Here is a 21,377-nt window from a genome sequence, read left to right on the forward strand (position 1 = left end):
GACTACCGGGAAGACGGAGTTACAATGACGTCTCGATAACACGACCGAAAGCTCCCAACCCATCGCCATCGGCAGCGTTTTCACATAGATAACTCACATTTCGTTCTTCGAAATGAAGCCGTTAACTTGAAGAAATAAATCAACAAGTCAGTCGGTGACCTATCGTCATCGTACGTCAAGACTAACAGCGTAGCAAAGTGGCCGAAAATACGATTCCCATGATACAATATGGGTAAGGTAAAATATGGTCCAAACCGTCACCTATCACGATGGCCCATATGATATCTCTGGGCGCTTCGAGCCGAACAGGGCGCCCGTCGAATTTACAAAATCTGCTCTCCTCTGCAGCTGTTATATGTATACTTGCTGGTATGGATTTTTGTCGAGCAAACCAACTTATTATTGGATATCTGTCTATCGCAAGTACTATTGTAGTATACTGGCTAAATTGGGTACTCAATGAAATCAGCAAACATCGCCAGTTAAAGCAGCCAACATTCGCTGATAGATCAGCGGACTGCGTACTTACTGGGCGTTCGGAATCCAAGCGGACGTTCCAGAATTTTTAAGCATAACTTTAAAAAATATCCTATATATGAAGCGATCCGTTCGCTCGGTAAAAATGTTGCCTACTTGGCCTATTGGGTACTACGGCTTCAATTTCAACTATAATATCTTTAGTGAATTAAGCTATCCTTGATAAACGTCAGTTAAGAGAATCCCGACTAGTCGGTTTTACTAGAAATCGAATACTAAAGAGGCGGCAGAGAGGCGACGCTCCAATTCGATCTAGCAGGTTATCATCGGTAGACACCGTTTTGTTGCCTCCAAGTAAGTTACGTTGATGATAATTCGAGCCTCAAACTTGCGCTCAGTATCTAGCGAAAAAATCTGATAGAACGTTGTGTACTATTCTTAAACAGAGAGAAGTTACCGTAAACCTAAGAGTTTACTTTTGACAATGATTGAGCTTACTTGTCTGACAGTATTGCGTTTCCGAAACGAAATTCAATTAGAGCGAAGGCGCTACACCCGCGATCTGGTTCGTTTCTTCAGTATCTACGTATTTGAAGATTAAAGAAGCTAGTCTCGCCATAACAACAAGACTCTCACACTAAATCAGGTAAGGTTCCTTTTGTGCAGGATATAGCCTTTCCTTTCACTGGATACTGCAAGCGTATTGCATGCCCAATGCGTTAGATGGACAGTTGTATTTATTTTACGTACGTCATCCTTGACCGTAAGCTCGAAATAACTAAAAAAAGTTATTCACATAGGAAATGTATAACTCGAATATAATTAGTGAAGTTAAATAAAACGCGAGTTCGAATTGTTGAGTATTTCTTCTTTCATACGTACTTATCCTGAAAGCCCTTTCGAGGTAAGTTTCTCGCAAAACAAAGGGCGAGTTACGCACAGATATTAAATTTAATATATGTGTACAATTAGTACATGTGCACATATACACTAGTAGTTCTATAGGCTAGCATTTTGAAGTTTTTTAAACGTTCTCTTTATTTAGAAGTTGATTAGGCGAGTCAAAATGTGGTCATCAATGGAAGGAACGGAATCACACCGCACTTCTGCTTCCTTCCTAAAGGCATACACACAAACATATGTTAGTTCTACTCTAATCTACGCTTCAACACGAAACACCCTTGCCTTGGTTCTGTCTAGCATGATGGCGCTTTTTCATTTACTTCAATAACTTATTCATACAGCGTCGACTGGGTCCACTTCGACGACGACGACGACGACATTTGCATTCGACTCAGGTAGCCAGCCGTCCAGCCCCCGAAACGACAGTAAGAAGAACAGTTTCACTACTACCTCAAATAAGGAAAGATGTACAATTCAAGGGTCGATGACGTTTCTACCGCGGCGCACGACGCTTCCTGATAGTACACTGCAAACCGGGAGCAAAATATAGCGAGACATTCTGATATGTGGCCTTCACACACACGTACACTATCGATAAGGGCAGTTAGCAAAGGCTCGAATTGAACTCAAACATTTTGCTTCCAAGTCTAATTTTAGATTTGGTAGGCGGGCTTCTTTTAAGTGGCCTACTAGTATCGAACAGCGCTACGTATATACTTAGAGGCGTTTGGCAATCAGAATACCGAGATACGCCTAAAAGCCACACTGTGTCTCGCAGTGCCTATACAACAACCTAGTGCAGCAATTTCATATAACCGTAAACGTGCCGTAAACTAACTGCAGTTTAACTATGCCTCGTGGCACGTCCATGTACTCCTTGATTTTTCGAAAATAGGACGTCAATTATTACCAAGTAAAATCTATGCCATTTCGCTGCGAGCGTTACGGCTCCTAGCTCAGTCAGCAAACACATTATTGACTATTGCGCGTCCTTCAGCAATAGGTCTTGCTTTCATGGTTCCACTCTGTCATTGGCCATTGTGTACACATTGACGTCGTCAACGTGGCTCTCAATACACACATGCCTAAATATAGCATTAATCAGTATAGAACAGGCTTGGAATTGTCCTCTGTGGGAGGGTCTGGCGTCTTTTGGAAATAACAAAAAACAGACTGCCATTAACTCGTACTAGAAAATGATTATCTTTCTGGATAGGTCGGGCCGGTGATAGCGCAGTAGGTAACGTGTTTGCTCGCTAAACTTGACTTGGTTTGAATCCAGGCACAGGCACGCTTCGTTGCGTCCTTGCGGCCGGTCGTCTGACGGAATGCCAGACGGCAGCACCGGACGTAGAGCTCGCAACATTTATATTTACGAACGACGTAATCGGATTCGGAAGTTTTTCCCTAAGACATATAGCATTAGGATTTGGAGAAGTTTATCATAAGCAGACGTTCTGAATGTGGATCTTAAGTCGAAATAAATAGATGCAATCAAAAGGCTTTGCATCGTTTAAAAGCCCAGTAATTTTGCGTCTCCGACATTTGCGTGACGGCAAAATACCACGGTTAATCCTTTTCGTTGAGCCTCAGCTATTCGCATCATTGTAGATGGTTAAGTTTCTCGCACTGATTGCTTTAATCACCATTTTTATGAAACGGTCCCGTCGTTCTCAGGCCCAATTCGAGACCGCTTGCTGTAATCATAACGTTTACTGCAACGTTTGTGTGTTCTGTTTTTATGGGATTGCCTCTAAAAACAATCATGACGAATCTCACGTACGAGTATCCATTCATAGCAGATTAACGATTTTCATTTATTTATATATTTATATATATATTCAATATTTGGCACATATTAAGATAAAAGCAATCTAACATATAAGCTTTTTTTTTTTTTGTCTACATTATTCGTGTAATACTTATTGAACATAACATGTAGATGGCGTTTAGATCCCAGATATTGCGGATAAATAATGATGCAATCCAAACAGCTGACATTTACAGAGATGACGGATTGCCTAACTTACAACCGTCATCAAGTTCCAAACAAAGCCTCTTGACAGCTGCCTTCATATTACTGGTAACGCATATGGCAGGCATCCAATTCATATAACGCTGTTAGACACATATGTTGTCAAGAAGTAAAGCTCCAACCGATTTATCTAGAGAAGGCAACGACACTCGACCTCTTTGCTTTGGCCGAACATTATTGCCAACATATGTAAACGATAGTTATGATGTGAACTGCTGGAAACTCATCATAGACGATTGCCAGAATGAGACTACTAAACTATTTACCTCACCGAAACGGGTAATGCTTCGAATGTGTTTCCGTAATGACGTAATAGAAACTACCTTTGAAACAGATACCGACTTTACATTATTCGTATATATGTTACAATAATTTTTGTTATTTTTCTAGTTGTTACGCTTTTAGAATTCTCAAAGTCCGATTCGTATTCCATAGTAGCTTATAGCAAACGCTGTTCAGTTTCACTTTGACAGGCATAGAAACGTTGTCGACATACGAAAGTGTGTTGTAGATACTTCATATTCTCTTTTACACATTATAGCTATATGAGGGCATATTCCAGAACCTCTTCCTACGAACGCTCGCCAACGTAGAGTTTATCCAATGTAAGATGACGAGTCCTCGCTTATACACAGCGCCAGCAGAATTCGGCTCCTGCCTGGTGTAACTAACAGTCAAGAACAAGCTTAAAAAGGCACGCAAAAGCGGGTATTGGAAAAGGGCGAGCACGAGTAAGGGCAATTAGCGCGGAATGCCATCCACGCCAATAAAGCGGTTCGCCCGCATGAAGCTCGCTCATATCAGCCGTAGTCTTACCTTCGGTGTTTTTCTCGCAGCCCCAACCCCCCGTCTCCGCCCTCGCTTCCTTCCTCTTCCTCACTTAGGGCATCTTTTTACTGTGAAAAGTTCACAGACCCACAGTTGCTACTCCTCTTAACGTAGTGAAGACGAATACCCCGATGTGGTTCGGGTAATATCGCGTTGAGGTTAGCGACCAGTAGCAGCGGGCGCGCGGCAAAGGGCGTCAGTCGGGAGTTAAAGTTACAAACGTGACCAAAATTAACACCACGGTCGCTAGATAATTGGGGTCGCGCAGGAGGACGCTTGCAGTCTCAGCTGGAAATGGGCGGCCGGCAGGCCGACGTCGTCGTGCGTGGGCACCCGCGTACACACACGCATCATACGAGAACATTAATGAGAATGGCGACGGTGCTTCTGCCGTCACCGCTGCTGTAACCCCAAAGATCACGCCTACGATAATGGTGATATTGTTGGTTCTTGCACTATCTTCATTACGAGCAGTATGATCAAGCCAAAGCATAATCAAGTGCGATTATCATTGAGGCCCTCCTTTCCAAAAAATCATTCAGACACAGATGCCCAGTACTATGAGCGGACGGCTCTCACCCTATCTTCCTACACGTCTGCTGAACCAGCCAGCTTCGCATTATTCGTTGCCATGCCAATTGTTTTTATCCAATCATTCCCGTTTGCCGCTTCTGCTAGGTAAACTTGAAGCTAGGAAGAGAAACTGCCCTTCGATCTATCACTGATATTATTGTCGCTGCGTGCAATCAAAACCGGCCATCTTGGAACTGGTCTGCCTTGAAAAAACGAAACTGATCACGCATGAATACAATTATGATAATTTTATTAACTTGCTAAAAAAAGACTGAGATCAAACGGGAGATCTAGCTGCTCACAAAGCCAAGATAAGATTACTAGCGTTTTTGAAGTAGGATATTCAGTGATGATAGATAGCAGCTTCGTGTTGGAATAACGAAGTGGTGCTTTCCCGCTTTAATATTAGCTTATATGGGCGGATATCTATTCGCTTCCATGTAGAGCCATCCGAGACCGAGTAGAAGTGTGAAATAGTGCCAAGTTGTATATTAACCCAACACGCATGCCCAAGTACCCATTGTCAACAAATCTGAAATAATACAGAAAAACAATACAAACAGCGATGCATCTAAGATACAAACAACTTAATTTTTTTTTTTTTTGTTTTCTATAAATGCATAATTATGAACAATAATAGTAATAATAACAGCTGGAAAAGATATAGTGTAGAATTTTTATGTTTCTCGTTGTTTTTTTTTTTTGTTCGTTATACATTTTTTTCATATGCACGCTTTTAGAAAATATTCACTTACATATTTATGGACACTTCCGATAACACTTTTTGTTGGTCTTTGATCCCTTCCTATAGTGCTATTCTCGCATAAATTCTATATAGATTTTTAGCATCTAGTATTCATGCCCCTTATTCCTGAGTGCATACTTTTGCTATGCCGCAAACGGTTACGGCTAATAAGAAAGAGCTTGAGGCAAAGCAAAATTGTTAGCGGTAAGTATGTAAACCGCGCTTACCACAAGCACCTAAAAGTGCTCAAAAGAGCTGGCTTAAACAAGGAAGTGTGGCAGATGTCAAGACGGAGCATTCGCAGCCAGACAGATAAATGGAGAAAAAAAAAGTGCACGTAGCATATTGAAGAGGGACTGGCTTGTCGCTGAACATATTTTCCACCAGTTATTTATCGATGAAAACGTTAATTCCACATATAAAATATACGTTATCATAGAGTAAATAAAAAATTAGGCCTGCTCGGTCTGTCTTAAAACGAAATAGAAATTCTTCTATGGAAGTGATCAGAGATTTCGATTGTGATTTGGATGTTCATTACTATATATTCTACGCATTAGCGACAAATGACGTTGTCAGCGTTGCCCTTAGACTGAAGGGTATCTGGTAAACTCGTTACCTAGTAAACAGTTGCTTTTGTGGCTGAACATTAATGTGAGTGATATGATTTACAAAAGGCTGGTTTTAAAGATTGACCCAGATGTGTAAATATGAACCTTTCGATGATGCGTAAAGATAAAGATGGATACCATTATCTCGGTGGTATGATTACAGTAATAGCGTTCATTGAGGCAGCCCGCGACGTCGTCACTGTTTCGAATGCCGCTGCGGTCGTCGAACGAAACCACCTGGTGAAGGTGCTCCTTTTTCTAAGCTTGGCAATTATATCTGTTCCCCTATTTTGATGTTTTCCACTAGCACACCGACCACCACCGACAGCGTACGCCGCAGTGAAGCAAAAGAATCGGTGAGCCACTTGTCCATTGCTAGTAACTTTTAATCGGTATTCGATGTTAGGCGGTGTTCACTGCGTGGCCCACGGCGAAAACTTTCTCTTGTCGCATTTTGCTACATAGGGCCCTTGAACCGTTGCCCTCTTGTTCGTTTGCTACTGACGTCGTCGTGTTGTAGTAAGCCATTTAGGAATTGACAGAAAACCTGGCAGAATATTGTCAATAAATAGCGTTAGCTGAAATTATCAGGCTGAAGTAGAGCGCTGTATAAGCCAGCTGCCGTACCGGCATCGAATAACAATACAAAAACGACACAGTAACTGACATGCCGTAACAGGCCAACAAAGGGCGCAATCAAATTGATCTTCAATGGTATTCAGAATAAGGGGAACAAATGTTATTGGCTTCACATCGTATGCGCGTCGTTAAATATCCATAGGGTATTCCAAGTGATACAAAAACACGAACTGTCTGATATATCTCACGCGATTTCGGTCCATTTCCGAGCGGCTAATGCAGTGGCGATCTCTATTAGAGGCTGTAAACATCCTCAACCCCATATCAACGACAATGGCCAGATTTGGACTAATGATATTGCTGTAAACTGGCAAGCAAAGAACATCAACAGCAGCCACTTTTTCCCTTACCGATCGCATCGACACATCGGGAAAAGCCGATCTAGAAATATAAAAGTATCCAGTGAAAAGCAACTTCGTCTGGCAGCCGTCTGCCCTTCAACGAGTAGCCAGTGCCTACTCGGGGAGCAGCATTAAGATTGACATTAAAATGACAGAGTCGAAAAAAGCTTGGCCTTCAGCACCACTGTATGATTATGATTTTTTAGTAGTTAACTGACGATAGCCTTTTCAAAAAGGAGACAAAACTGTATACGGCTTACTGATGAAATCGTACGCATATGTCGGGAGCAACAATAGATTTGCGATTGGGGGGAAGCAAACGACTTGTATTCAGGACCACAATATGAAGACACATTATTTGTAATTGTCTCTTTTCTCGTTTCCGATTCACTCTTTTTACAAAATGAGAAGAAAACTCTTCAGGCACCTTGAAGTGGCACGTGAGGAAAGAAATTTTTCTGATTTTTCGCGAGGATATTGGGAGGAGCCTTACTCTAACGCTACTGCATTATGATACCTACAAGAATCTGCCTAAGTTCCCATCTTAAATATACTGACAGTGTAATATTATTTCGGAAAAACATCTGTATAAATACCTGTTTTTTGTTTTAGGTTGTTCGATCTGTTTCTTCCTCACCGTTGTGCTATTGCAGGTAAACATGGTAGCGATCGTTTGCTGTCAGCCCGTACATACTTTGCCCCTACCATGCGTTTGGCAGCGTGCACCTTGCTTTGAGCTGCATTCAGCCTTTAACAGTAACGAAGGTGTTACCATGAAATCATTAAATGACTGCTCTATGCTCGTATTCATGCAAAAATTTCTGAAATATTTTACTTAAGTTTTCGCCCGTTCTCAATCTCGATCCTACTAAATGTCAGTTTCATAGTACGGAGGGCTAGCGAATCAAGGAAGTACTAGTCGCCTAAAGTGGAAATAGCAGGCGCTATCCGAGGATTACCGTGGATTGGTGTGAACAATAATTAATTATTTTAAGCTTGACAAAGTCAGCCAATAAGTGTCTTTACCTTTATGTAAAAGTGGATATATGCGTGTATATTGTCCACCAATTTTAGATGGGTCGCATAGTTCGACTTTTTTTGATCCGTTCATTCATCCTTGTGAATATTGCCGGGCTTCTGCTGAAAGATCTGCACATAGCCTCTAGAGCGCGCGAACGCGACCGCTAGCAGTTTAGTTCAAGCTGCATTCAGGTCATTTCCCCGCGTAACTTCTCCGTCGTGCCCAGCCTTAAATCTGCTCTGTGTGATGTGAGACTACTATCTTTTATGACTCGGCTCCACCTTCATTGCTCCATGTGCACCTGGATCGCCCCAGGGCTCCAGTGAAAGGCTTCTATGCCTGCCATATTCTTTCTGACCCCTTTTTTGATCTCTATTGCATTCTTAGTTGTCTTCCCGTTGGTGGACTCGGTGACACGCGCTTCGTAGCGTTGACTCATATTGTTTTTCAAATCGCGTCCGTCCAAATGGAGCACAGCGCACAAGCTAAGCGGGCGCTGTCTTCGAAACAAAATTGGTCAGCTTCTGAGTATTGTAAGACTAGGATCCAGCTCTTTATTCGTTGCGACTCGGTGTACGTGTCGGGGTATGATGTGTCTGTATGCACGACTCTTAATGTTAGTTTCTATCTGTGAGCATTTCGTACCTGGCTTCTTGATCGCCTGCAGACACGCATTCGCATGGTTAGACGAGAGAGCAGATTGGTTCTGGGGAATATTGTTGCCTTTAAGAAAACCTAGGGGCTGGATTCGACCTTTCAGGCAATGGTGGCGCCAAAATCGGTCCAATGCCGACTGGGTTTTGAGGTTGTCTATACTCTTCACCAGTTATCACTAAAACCTAAATTCAATTCATTCTTCCTATATGCTATTCTTATAACAATGAGAACTTGACTCATATCTTGGCCTGTTATGTCCTCGTTCACGATCCTTGGGATTGTTCTCAAATAACGACGATGATTTTTATTCGTATTGACAAGGCTGGTTTATTATTACAGCTTAAATCTGCACGGGCCATAAGTAAGTTCGGACCTAACTTTAACAAATTAGGTAGTTGAACCGACGTGAAGTTCGGCGCGACATGGACGCGGTATTTAAATGTTCGAAACCCGTAGAATCGGATTAACCTGCTCAGAGCGATGAATTGAGAAACAGTGGTGGTATAATTATACCATCGTCATGTCATTATTTTTTTTTAGACGCTTTTTAGTAGTAGTAGTAGTAGTAATTTTAGACGCTTCCTAAATTCATGGAGCTTGTTTTGGCTAGTAAGAGCACAGGTCAATCGTCATTGCCGCCACAGGCGATAGCAATGCAAAAGGTGCTCTTACCGCCAGTCAGAAAAAGAAAAAAAGCTACATAATAACTACGACCGAAGATATTGACAACAGACAAAAATCAGCAAAATTCCATTTAGGCTCTAAGATATAGATGGAGGAGGAAATATGGAACTACAAAATTCTTTACGCTTTAGCTACTTTCAGTTCGAAATGGCTGCTCATAGATTGAGGCGCGTGGTAGCTCATCAACTCATAGACTTTCGATACACGGAACCGAAAATTTCGTCACTTTTTTCATAACAGCACCTTTTTGTTAAAAAAAAAAAAGAAACTTATAGAATCAGTGGATTTCACAGTACAAATCTGGCTATTCTGTAGGGGACGTAGACTGGAATCAATATTAGTTTTGCCAAATTATAAATATAGAATGTAATAATAGAGTTTTTAATGGCTACATACATTTCATAGAACTCTATATGGTAAAACCATGAAAGAAGTATGTGAGAACTTTATTCGCTTTGTCATGAAGCCTATTCCTTATGTACTGCAAGAATCCGCGAAGCACTTGACGCAACTGAACGCTGTTGAAGTCTAAGTACATTATACACGAAGTGCCCAGTTTTTGAAAGTGCTCTACTTACTTTTGCTAGTGATTTTGAATAAAACGTGTCTCTCATTATACTTCTAATATCGGGTAATCCGGTTTCACACTGTTGAATGTAGGACTAAGACATCACTTTTACTCCCGTAACAGTTTAGCATTTATCAGTTCAGGGTCGTGTTGTAGTGTATGGTTAGCTCATAACTCTCGAGAGATATGAAGACATCAGCATTACCCAGGATTCAAATCGAGGAAAACTAACAGCAGTTTTTCAGACGGACGACCGACACATCACTTCGGCTGGGTCAGCCACTACAGCGCATTGCGGTAAAAACCACTTAAATTTATAAAATTTGAATTTGCCCAAGGCAACTCCTGAGAACAGCAGTGTGCTACGGCCCATAAGGCGTGTCCTTCCATAACAACCCACACTTAAAAGTACTCACTGACAATAATCCCGACACAAAGATTCTCCAAGCCAAAGGACGTCCACAGATCTTTTTGGCAATGAAAGAATCTGAACGTACGCATCTCTCTACTCTGCCAGAGTGTTATAAGCTTTGTTACCTACAACGGAACAATCTTGTTAATACGAAGCTTTTGCTCAGATAAATTCATGGGCGCAAAGAGTGGCAGAATAAAGTCGGTGTTGATCTTAGTTATGGAACCCACATCGCCAGACCAAAGGCTCAACATACACTTTCGTATATTTCGGACCATATCAATTTGTCAGCTCATTCTATGGATCCCAATTTGTATAAAGTGACTGGTATTATGAAGAGAAAAACACTGGTGGAGAGCAATTTTATGTTTTATGAAAAGCAATTTTAAAAATAAAGTTGTACAAAGGTGGTTTATTTTTACCCCTAAGTCCACTTGAAAGGGTTGAAAAAATAATTTTCCTTCACGTCGCATTTAATTCTGATCTGTCTGACAGATAATCACAAAACGTGTTATAGGGATTCATGACGAAACTAACGATGTGTTGAACCGCCGAACGCTCACAAGCTTCCATTTGTAAGAGCTTGCTTGTTGTCACTACAGATATATACAATATGATATCTTCTAAACCTCGCCTGCGAAGTAATGGTGATCGCGGACTGGTGTCGTACCGCGTTGTTTTCATCAAAATGTCCATCTTAGAATTCTATTAATGTATATGGGTTGATTCACATCAAAGTGCGGATATATGAATACGTTAATTGATTACTCTGTTTTTTGCCCCGGCTTGTTTCCTATACGGATAAGGTTTTTGAGCCTATTCGGTGATTTCTATATATTTTAATACAGACTGGCAACGATTTTCTATGTTTTCTTGCAAGTTGTCTGTAGTCCTTTTCTGAAAAAAGGGTCGCTCTACGAATAAACACACGTGAGTAGTCGGTACGACCCTTGCAACTCGCACTTAAGCATTAACGATATATGCATTGCGTGTTTATTCATCGGCGATACTTAGGCTTGTCCTTTTGGTCCTCATATATATATACCTCATACGGAAGTTGTTTGTGCAAAGCTTGAGAACGAGGACAGCTGTTTGGCAATATGTTTTGCACGGTACTCTGTGTTACTCTGGAGGACAAAGAGGGCCCTTTATCACTAATAAGAATTTACATTGCCTTAGAAACTCGCAGTGTCACGCTACCACTGTCACCACCATAAGGCAAATCCGATTAAGCTCTCGGTGCAGGCGTTAAGGCCTAAACCCAATTCTATAGATACTTTAATAAAATAATGAAAAAAAACTAATGTTTGATTTAGGTAAAATTTTTCCAACGGATAACTTTGGTTCCGCGTCTCTGCTGTTATCTTACATCTAATATAAAATAAAGCATATTCGTATTGGCCGTTGACAGTGATTGACAGATTTATGATTTAGGGAAAATTCTATACATACATGTACATGTTTGATTTGATGTGGTAATATAGATCAACTGCTCAATGGCTTTGTTTGATTCAAAGTTGTTACGCTACATTTTTAGGCATACGATGCAACTAATAGCAATGGGGTTGTGATACAATAATGGGAGAATGACCTTACATGCTAAAACCTATACGTTATCGTATGTTACTGCTAACCTCTAAATGGTCGTACGCATACTAAATGGTCGCAGGACTATATGCATATAGTAAGCATCCGTTTAGATACAGACCTTCACATTCATAGACGCCGTAGCCATCATACACCTTCGTCGTCTAACGTATCTTAAACACTGCGCAGATCTATCCATGTAAATGAATAGCCTTACATCTTTAATATTATGGTCATTGATAATTGAAAGTGCTGTGCTCCAGCTAGACACGGCTGCCATCATAGCTGGGATTACTTCGTAGGTCAGTGCAGTGCTTGAGGAACCAACGTAGCGATAATATCAGGACTCCTTCTGGTGCACGCGAGGGCCGTCAACTTTGCCGGCAGCTGTGCGGTTTGCGGTACTGCGGGCAAAGACTAACCCCCAAGTGAGAAGGGTTAGGGCGAAGGAAAAAGACTGACTGCGAGTGTCCCTGAACGACATCGTCACTACTATTGGTTCATGCTGCTCCCAGCCGTGTTTGACAGCTGTGCCTGCTGATTGTTCCCTAATTCCAAACAACCCGTTTTTTCGTAGTCAGACCTGGATGTTGTTGCTGCCGCCTCTGTTGTATACCGATGCTATTCTTTTTGTAGTACACGATCAGTTTCATAACGACATGTTCTATCCTCCGATTGTGGTCCTCTGACTTTTCGATAACCCCAATAGAACGTATCGCTGTGCCGGCGAAAGGAGTGCATCTCCTGATCGCGCTACTTGCGATTGCATGCATAGACAAATTTATTACGACTAAACGGAAAAAGACTGCAGGCAACCAATGGGGCAATAAGAACGGCGGCGGCGACGACAATGACGAGAATCGCATCACGGTCATCATGATCGCCATCGTCGATTTATTTTATTACAAGTATTAACTCAGGTGTGTTTGACTTACGCTTGATAATGCACCACCACCTTTAGAGCGCGCGTCCAATAAATATATGAATGGGTCGAAATACACCCACATTTCAATAGTGACCCCATTGGTCAAGGCACTGTTCTATCCTTGGCCAAACTACGTTAACACACCTGTCCCTGTACAGACACATGATTCATGCTTCTGACCCGTCTGAACGCTCACCTACTGTGTATACTGATTAGATTTTGCTGCAAGCTGTTAGTCCTACACGCTTGAACGACAAAGGTAAATATCAAAATTAAGTACAATTATTTAGTCTCTATATGAATTTGTCATCGTTTTCTAGATATCAGTTACGACTATAAAGGTATTACGCTGTTTAGCACTGATAAATCGCCTATCATAGGTGAGCAATTTGTCCAATAAAAGCTTTCACACCTACTACAAGGAACGGTGAAATAAAAACCTACAGTGTATTATTGCGTTTATAGTTGTTGTACATAAAATACCCTTTAAATGCAAGTAGCAAAACATAGAGACGTAGCAAAGCTTCACATGTGAACGACCTGAAAGTTTCAATGCAAGTCTTGTGTTTCTCAGCGAGTCTCTAGACACAATCTTAACCTCATGAAATGTATTAGGTCTTCGAAACGAAGTCGCATCAGCAAAACTAGTGGGCGATAATCTGACTGAAAGGTGTCACGGGTACCGATAAGCGATTTACTGTATACTTGGGCATGGTGCCCTCGTATCAATTCCTTTCATTGGTTGCCTTTCGTATCATGATCTTTATATTGTTTATGTTCTTAAATTGCAGATACAGAGGTGACTAACACTGAGATGAACTTTGGCTTAATTGGCTTTTTGCACGTAATTATAAACAAGCCTTCGATCACATGCTGTTTCCCTCTTGCATCTGCCTCATTTTCGTCTAGGTAAGAGGAAATGAAGTTTGTCGTCTGCTGGGGTACGCCGAATATACCCTTCCTTGTTTATTCAATGTTCAAGAAATGTTAACAGTGTTTATTCAACAAAAAAAAGAAACCCCATCATAAACTACTGTAATGTTGGCCTTCTCCTATCTGCATACATATAACAGATAGGTAGAAGAGCGCAAAGGATTTTTAATATGATTAAACAGGACACGACATTCCAATAAGGATTTATGCCCCTTACCACCCGTCTCTCCACCATTATATCCTTTACTAGTATACATAAGCACATCAGTCATCTTCAGCGTCAAGAAGGTGCTAAATCGCCTGGCGAAGGTTGTTGATAACGAAAGAAAGGTCGTGCTGCAAAAAGAGTTATGCTTCTTGGATAAGGAATAGCGCGTTCGTTAAGTAAAATCGAATCAAATGTGATGGATGGGCTATAGTGGAGAGGCAAAAAAGTGATGACATTAGCTGAGGTAGAAAGCTAGCTCCTGCCTCTGATAGTGCTCAAGTTCTCGGCACAATCGTCACCATCGGCGATAACAGCAGTATAATATCGATCGGGTTCGGCAAATATGAAGATATGTGTTATGCACAGGACAAAACGTTTGTTTATCACCGAAGTTTGCTTAAGGGCAATTATACATGCTAGTTTACAGGGAGCGAAGTGGCTATTCTACTAACATGAATGATGTCACCGTTCATTGGGTTTAAGGTAAGTAACACAACATTTGTTGATGCAGTTAATCGTCTTTATGGGGCAAAAATTATCTAGTTGTCAAATTATGTACATTTATATTGCTTGGTGTATTTCAAGTGAGTCTGAATAGAAAGTGTAACGCTAATAAAAGCAACCAAATTTTCTAAAAAGACGTTATAAAAATCTGTCTCACCAATCCGTTGGTTAATTTGCCACCTTTTAATAAAACATATATCTAAAATTACAAACTATTGTGTCACACGAACAGTAAACAAAAAACCGTCACCTTTATTGGTCAATCTGGTATAAACAATTTATCATTACGACCATATACATATCCTACTATACTTCAGTGGTAAAAAGCATTTCAGAATTCTAAATGGGCATGGGTTTTTGTAAGATCTAAACAAGAAATTGATTCTACTCGGTCGGTAGTCTGGCACCATCCGTTGTATGGATTAAAGAAGACTTTGTCAATCTCAAGTACTCTGCGAATATTATCAAAATCGCTGAGGAAACGATTCGTCGAAGGACCATTAGTCCTGGATTTAAAGTGATTGGCGAAAGGCACGAGAAACATTAAAATTCAAAAACGGGTCCATTTTTTGCAATGCGCAGTAAATCAGTATTCAGGACTGTCTTATGGTATTATTAAAAAGTGCCTGCGTTTTTTGGTTAACTGATATCCAGATAGTGTTATAAGGTGTAGTGAAATTATTGTTATTGGAGTATTCATTCCTAGCATAATTCTCAGTTTAAAAGTAAGTAAAAGTACTTAAATAAAAACTTGTAAAAAGAATGCGTTCTTTTCCTGTCAGCAGAGACCATGTAGAGCATCCACACATTTAATACCGAGCTATTATATCGCCAGTGTCCCGATCACGGCGTATCTTTATATCTTAGTGTGAAGCATGAGTCTGTCATCGGCGCTGTTATTGCCATAGAGGAATCGTGTCCAATTAAAGGTTATACGCAGTAATTAATAGATAATATCTATTCGGTATCGGTATATGATAGATATAGAGAAAGTGAGCGGTGCACGAGGGAGATTTGAACGCTATGAGGCGTACTGACACCTGCGCATGGAGTGTGATGACATCGGAACCAGTGGTGACGGCGGACGCGCTCAAGGATACCATAACGTCGTCTTTAGGGGGGGCCTTTACGAGGGCCTATGGACAACATCTACAAAAGCTACGTTTTTCTTATCCGGTCAAGCTTTAAAGACAGATGATCAAAAGGTGTTTAATGATTAACAATAGTGGAGCTCGTAAGTATGCGCTACACAGTCATTCATTCTTACTAGTGAAAGGATATGAGGAAGGGTGCCGCACCAGTCTGACACAGCTCGATCGGCTGTCTAGTTCGATGAGGGGCAAATAGATGCAAGTGAGAGGCTTGAATCGAAGAAGTTCGTGAATCAAAAAATCTTTCTAGCCGCAAAGATGGCGGCTAATCGAAATCGCTTACGGAAGATGTACCGTTGGGGCGCTGGCGAGCTGCGAAGGCCAAGCGCAAAGGGCACATGCGAAGGCGCTGAAGAAGCTAATAGCATGACTGTTAACGATAGTCGAATTCAACGGCCAGTAATATAAATAATAAATACATGATAGTTCGAACTCCAATAGAATATAGAAGGTGCAACCACTAGTCGTTCATCAGCGTTCGCTCGACTGTCTAATCTTTCCATATTTTATTTTTTAATTAGAATCCCGGTTTTTCGTACACCTGATAAAACAATATCGTTCTCTGTATATGTACATGATGAAGTTCCCAATGCCTATAATGTCCCTGAGTAAAATTCGTTCAAATTTTCCGTCAGTCATGCATAGCCATGAGTCGTGATTCATCAGTTACGGCTGAAGAGTGCTCTCTGCATAAAGCAAATTAACGAACAGCGCTAAAGGGATCCTGTTGCAGGGCAACGTTCGACTTTACATCCCAAAGATAACAATGGCAAGAGTAATCGTTATAGTTGGATCCTGAATTGCAGAATCTCTGTCTACCGTACATTGCTCTTGTAGACTCTTCGAAATCTCCACACATTCTCAATGAGGAAATCACAATATGATCTCAAAATTACCTTACGCAACTTTACAGATCCCTACCCCAAGCCTCCACAGCATAACAAAAAAGTTCACATTTAGGTAACTGAACGTAGCAGATCCAGGAACTGATTATTATAACAATTGACGAACTTGCTTTTCGTACCTAATAACTTGATACTGATTTTAACTTGTTTAACATTTTCTTAGCCTTCAGATCCATATCGACATGTACTGCTACAACCGAAACTATAAACGCCAAATTAGCCAAACACACTTTTAATATACATTAACACGCTGGAGATAAATTTCTGTGAGGAAAATCCAATCAATATCGCTTGATTTACGGTTACTATTACAAAGATCCTTACCGAACAAAAAAAAGATATATTCTGAAAAAATAAATCCGGTCACGTTTGAATTTAGATTCAGAATATATAAGCTTGATAGCTATCTCTTTATAATCAAATGGCCTGATATCTATAAGAGTACCTAAAGTGCTTATTTCAGGCATTGCTGAACTACGAAATGGGATAATATGATCACTTATCTCTAGTAACACAGATCATTATCTGCAATACAATATATATCTTAGATAATATAAATATTATCGATCTTTTCGTTTACGTTCAACGTTGTTTCGAGCGCTGTCTTAAGGTTTAACGTTGGCTACCATTGCGAAAACTATATGCATTCTTTTTCATTTAGACAAAGTAACGCGACCGCAACTTTTTGGTCTGACGTTTGGACACGGGTAAACGTTGTCGTGAGCCAAAATGACATACCTCGCATATCAGACGTATAGCTTAAAGCTACCGTCCGCTTTTTCGCTGAACGGTAAGCCTCAGAGTATCATATAGTTTTTCATGAAAACTACTACAGCCAATAATAATAACACTAAGACTTTTCAACATCCGTTATGGATCCGTAGGACGATGTGCGTAAATGTGGCACAAGGCACATCGCGATAGTATCAGTCGAACTATGCTTCGAATCATTTATATACGCATATATATCAGATATGGGTCGGAGTCGTGTTGATCAATTGGCTTGAAACAACGATAGTCTCACCAACGCACTAGTAAATATTAAGCCTTATTATAGGAACTAGTTATAAGGAGACATTAGTGCAGCTTTTGTTTCAGTTTACTATATCCGGTCATTGATAATAAAGTACTCAGACAAAAGATTTTTACACCCAAGTGTTTAACTCAAAAATCCCTGTCCTCTTATTTGACTACCCAACCCTAGGCACCCATAATCGCACCAGCTGCCCTACGACAAGGCCCGACGCAACGGCACAGAAATAGATAGCAGAGTGGATCAATGGCGAGATTTTCTATATGCAGTCTCGTTTTCTCTAGGCGTCTGAAGGACAATTCGCGTTTCAGAACAATTAAGCCAGTTTGCTGAAATGGTGATTTTAGGAAAGGTTCTCATTGTGGAATCCAACGATGCAAGTATAAATCAAAGAACAGTACCGGTCATATTAAGATACCAATGTCCGTAGCCGATTGACACGGCAAGTTAAATATACCGAAATTACGTTGATGGGTACGTCTACCAGGTGTTTATGAAACATATTATTTATACCGAAGAGTAAACTTAAATTTCTACGTATTCAAAGATGACACGTATCCCTATAGAGAATCATGTTTGTCTTACACAATAGCAGAGATAGTCGTTCTCTGCTCAAACCTCAACTCGGAAGGTACGCTAGACAGCTTTGCAGCTATCCGTATGCCCTTTGGATTGGTCTGTAATATATATATATATATATCTCGTTTAATTGTACAGTCACAAGTGAAGCTAGTGTCTCTTTCGACCAAGAGGACAAAATCAGCCATGAATTTGGCATCACGATGTGTGCCATTAATGCAACTAAACGTTACGAACAATAGAATCTGTCTTTTGAACATTTACACCTATGTAAACCATGATAGCGAGTGTCTTTTCAGGCCGTTTTATTGAAATTATATCTAGGTAAGGAACCACCTAAAGTAAGATATAGAGATGTCGAATACTGATCACAACACTCTTATGGGGTAGTAAGCTTTCAATTATTAACAAGTAGTTTTTGATAAGGACGTGCGACGTTATCCGTTCATCAAACTGAAAGTGTGTAAACAATTCTGTAAATTTAAAGGTCAGATACGAGCGGACTAAGCATCGACCCATTCATGCGTGCATACGTCACAAAAAAACTCTGCTGACAAAAAAAATTTACATACATTAGTTTTTCATTATTCCTATATAACAACTCCATGACCGGGCAGATCGTTAGAAAACTCCTCTTAGAGAACAACGAAATTAAATTGAAGCGATAAAATAGAAAAACACAGAAAAAGTAGCAAATCAATTGATGCACCCTAAGGATCTATCATCATCATCATCATCATCATGGTAGGAATTATATGCGGAAAAGTATACGCTATACACGAATATATGTACGCGCGCAAAATAACATTTTTGCGTAGCACCATCGTCGTATAGCTTGGCCCATGGTCATATCTCTTCGCTGTGCTGCCTCTGCTGCTCCGTCGATCTGTGCAGCGGTAATAGAAAAGGGATGTGGCGAGTTGGGATAAGAGATGTACGGTAAGTCGTGTAAATAATGGTCTACGCGCCGAATGCAACCGACATGACTCTGCGAAGCGTCTGTGGCAAGCCATAAGGAACCACATTAACTTTCCCGAAGGACCTTGCTTTGCAGGATGGGAGGCCATTCGTAGTGGCGGGCGATTACGGTTTGTTTAGTCGACGAGCGGTAGCGGAAGGGCGGTGAAATAGGAAGGGGATTTTCGAGTGTCGTTTCCTTCGAGGTCTCGCATGGGGGCAAGAGGGAGCATGGTAGTAGATAACACCGAGGAGAGACACCAGCACCACTGTTATGCGGATAAGAACAATTGTATGGCCAATCGTAGCCGACATCGCCCCCTTTTTCTACCTTCCCCTCCGCGCAGACCTCGTCCACACAACACATCTTAGCAAGAGTTTGCCACTCGCTGACGCAACCGCCGAGATGATGAGCCTAACGGCAATTCTGTTACCGTTCCTACGTCTCCTCGTTCTGCTTTGTATCTCTGTCATTGACAAGCACAGAGTATATTCGTATAACTTTAATGAAGATACTTATTGCGATTGTAAAACATTCGTATGTTATATAAACATATCGATTGTTTTTAATAGTTCTATTATATATGCTATGTTCTACGTAATGAATGTGCAATATGTTCATATGCGTTACATAGGCGTTAACCAGGTTACTGTATAATTAACACATATTGTCCTACATTATCGTTGATTTAAGCCGCAGCGTCTCACTTCCAGCGCCGGAGTCCATCGAATGCTCCAATGTACTGCCTTAGATAAATGTGGGAAAACTTCGAATTACAACATTTTCCGTATAAAAGTGGACACCGTAACAGGCAGATCATGTGGAACCTCGCGCATGTCTCTATGGGGCACAAATTGGTATGAAAACTTAGCATGCCTCATGAAGGCCGATTTTCGATGACGACGAGTCAACAACAGCCTGAAAGGCCCCGCATCTATTCCATTTTCTCGGGATAGGACCTCGATTGACGCTCTCTTGGTTCGACTTCGCGTCTTTTCAGCCAGCAACTTTGGCTTTCCAGATATGAAAACCCAACATTATCATGCTATTCCTGCATAAAATGTGACAACTACGTAATCGGCAATTTTCGCGATTCGTTCACTGTTCTAAATACGGACACAAAAGAAGCTCTCCTTTAGTAGACAGATATACAATAAAAGATTTAATAATGTATTGACTCTTCCATGTCTTCGCAGTGCATAAAGATAATAGGTTTAAAAAATCTGTTTAATAATAGTGGCTCAGGCTTTCGTTTTTTTAGGTCTAGGATGAACGACGGACCGCTTATTGGCTATGACATTATGGCTATGGCTTTTTGCTGGCCTAACATAGCTTATTCCAAAAGTGACTGCTCTAGCTTAATCCTACCGTCTTTATACTACGAGTGTCCTTTACTGCTGGATAGAGTTGGAGCATCACTTGGACGCAGCTCTCGTAATAAACCAAAGTTTGACTTATAACTAGTCCAACAGGAAATATTCTGATCTATTCCTTGGCATATGCCACACGTTATACATTTAGACAGTGTACAGTCAATAGTATCTGCTATGTTTTGCCATTGCTTCTGATTTTGCAACCGTCTCACTTGACTTGAAAGGGCTTTCACTAGACGTATGGGCATCTCTATTATAGGCCATACACGAATATGCTGGCTAAACTAATTGACCTAAATAACTAGACAGAGTTTTCCATACATAGTAATAAAATTGTGAAAATTACTCCCATACTAACATCTGTCCCCAGAGCTGTAAGTCTTTTTCCATTCGAATTCAACATTTATTTATATTATAGCGTATGCTGCTTTTCTGCGTTCTGTGATATGATGATGTTTGGTTATGTAGGAGTACTGAGGAAAACGGATATATTAGAGCATGTAGTTTCGTTACCGCACCAAGTAAAACATACAGACACTTCAGCACTCTGCTGGAGGTTCACGGGCAAACACGATGGCAGGTACATATCTCAGGAATTCCGGAATCTCGAGGTCGGGTAGGCCAGGATACAGTATGAAAGGGAAGGGGTTGGCAGAGAAAAACGCAGAAAACGCCCTGGAAATAGCTGGGTTAGGGGAAGGTAAACTCGGAACGTACCTGTAAGAAG

At 40.9% G+C, this 21,377-nt stretch overlaps 1 long non-coding RNA gene across 1 annotated transcript; it reads left to right on the top strand.

Moving 5' to 3' along the window:
• The first annotated feature begins 14,229 nt into the window (after window positions 1–14,229).
• On the top strand, window positions 14,230–20,450 carry LOC111259217 (uncharacterized). Its single transcript, XR_002679504.2, has 2 exons — window positions 14,230–14,630; window positions 19,971–20,450. It is a non-coding gene; the product is annotated as an uncharacterized LOC111259217 (long non-coding RNA).
• The last annotated feature ends 927 nt before the right edge of the window (window positions 20,451–21,377 follow it).

Source organism: Varroa jacobsoni, unplaced genomic scaffold (genome assembly GCF_002532875.2).
Source record: "Varroa jacobsoni isolate VJ856 unplaced genomic scaffold, vjacob_1.0 scaffold_306, whole genome shotgun sequence".
NCBI lineage: Eukaryota > Metazoa > Arthropoda > Arachnida > Mesostigmata > Varroidae > Varroa > Varroa jacobsoni.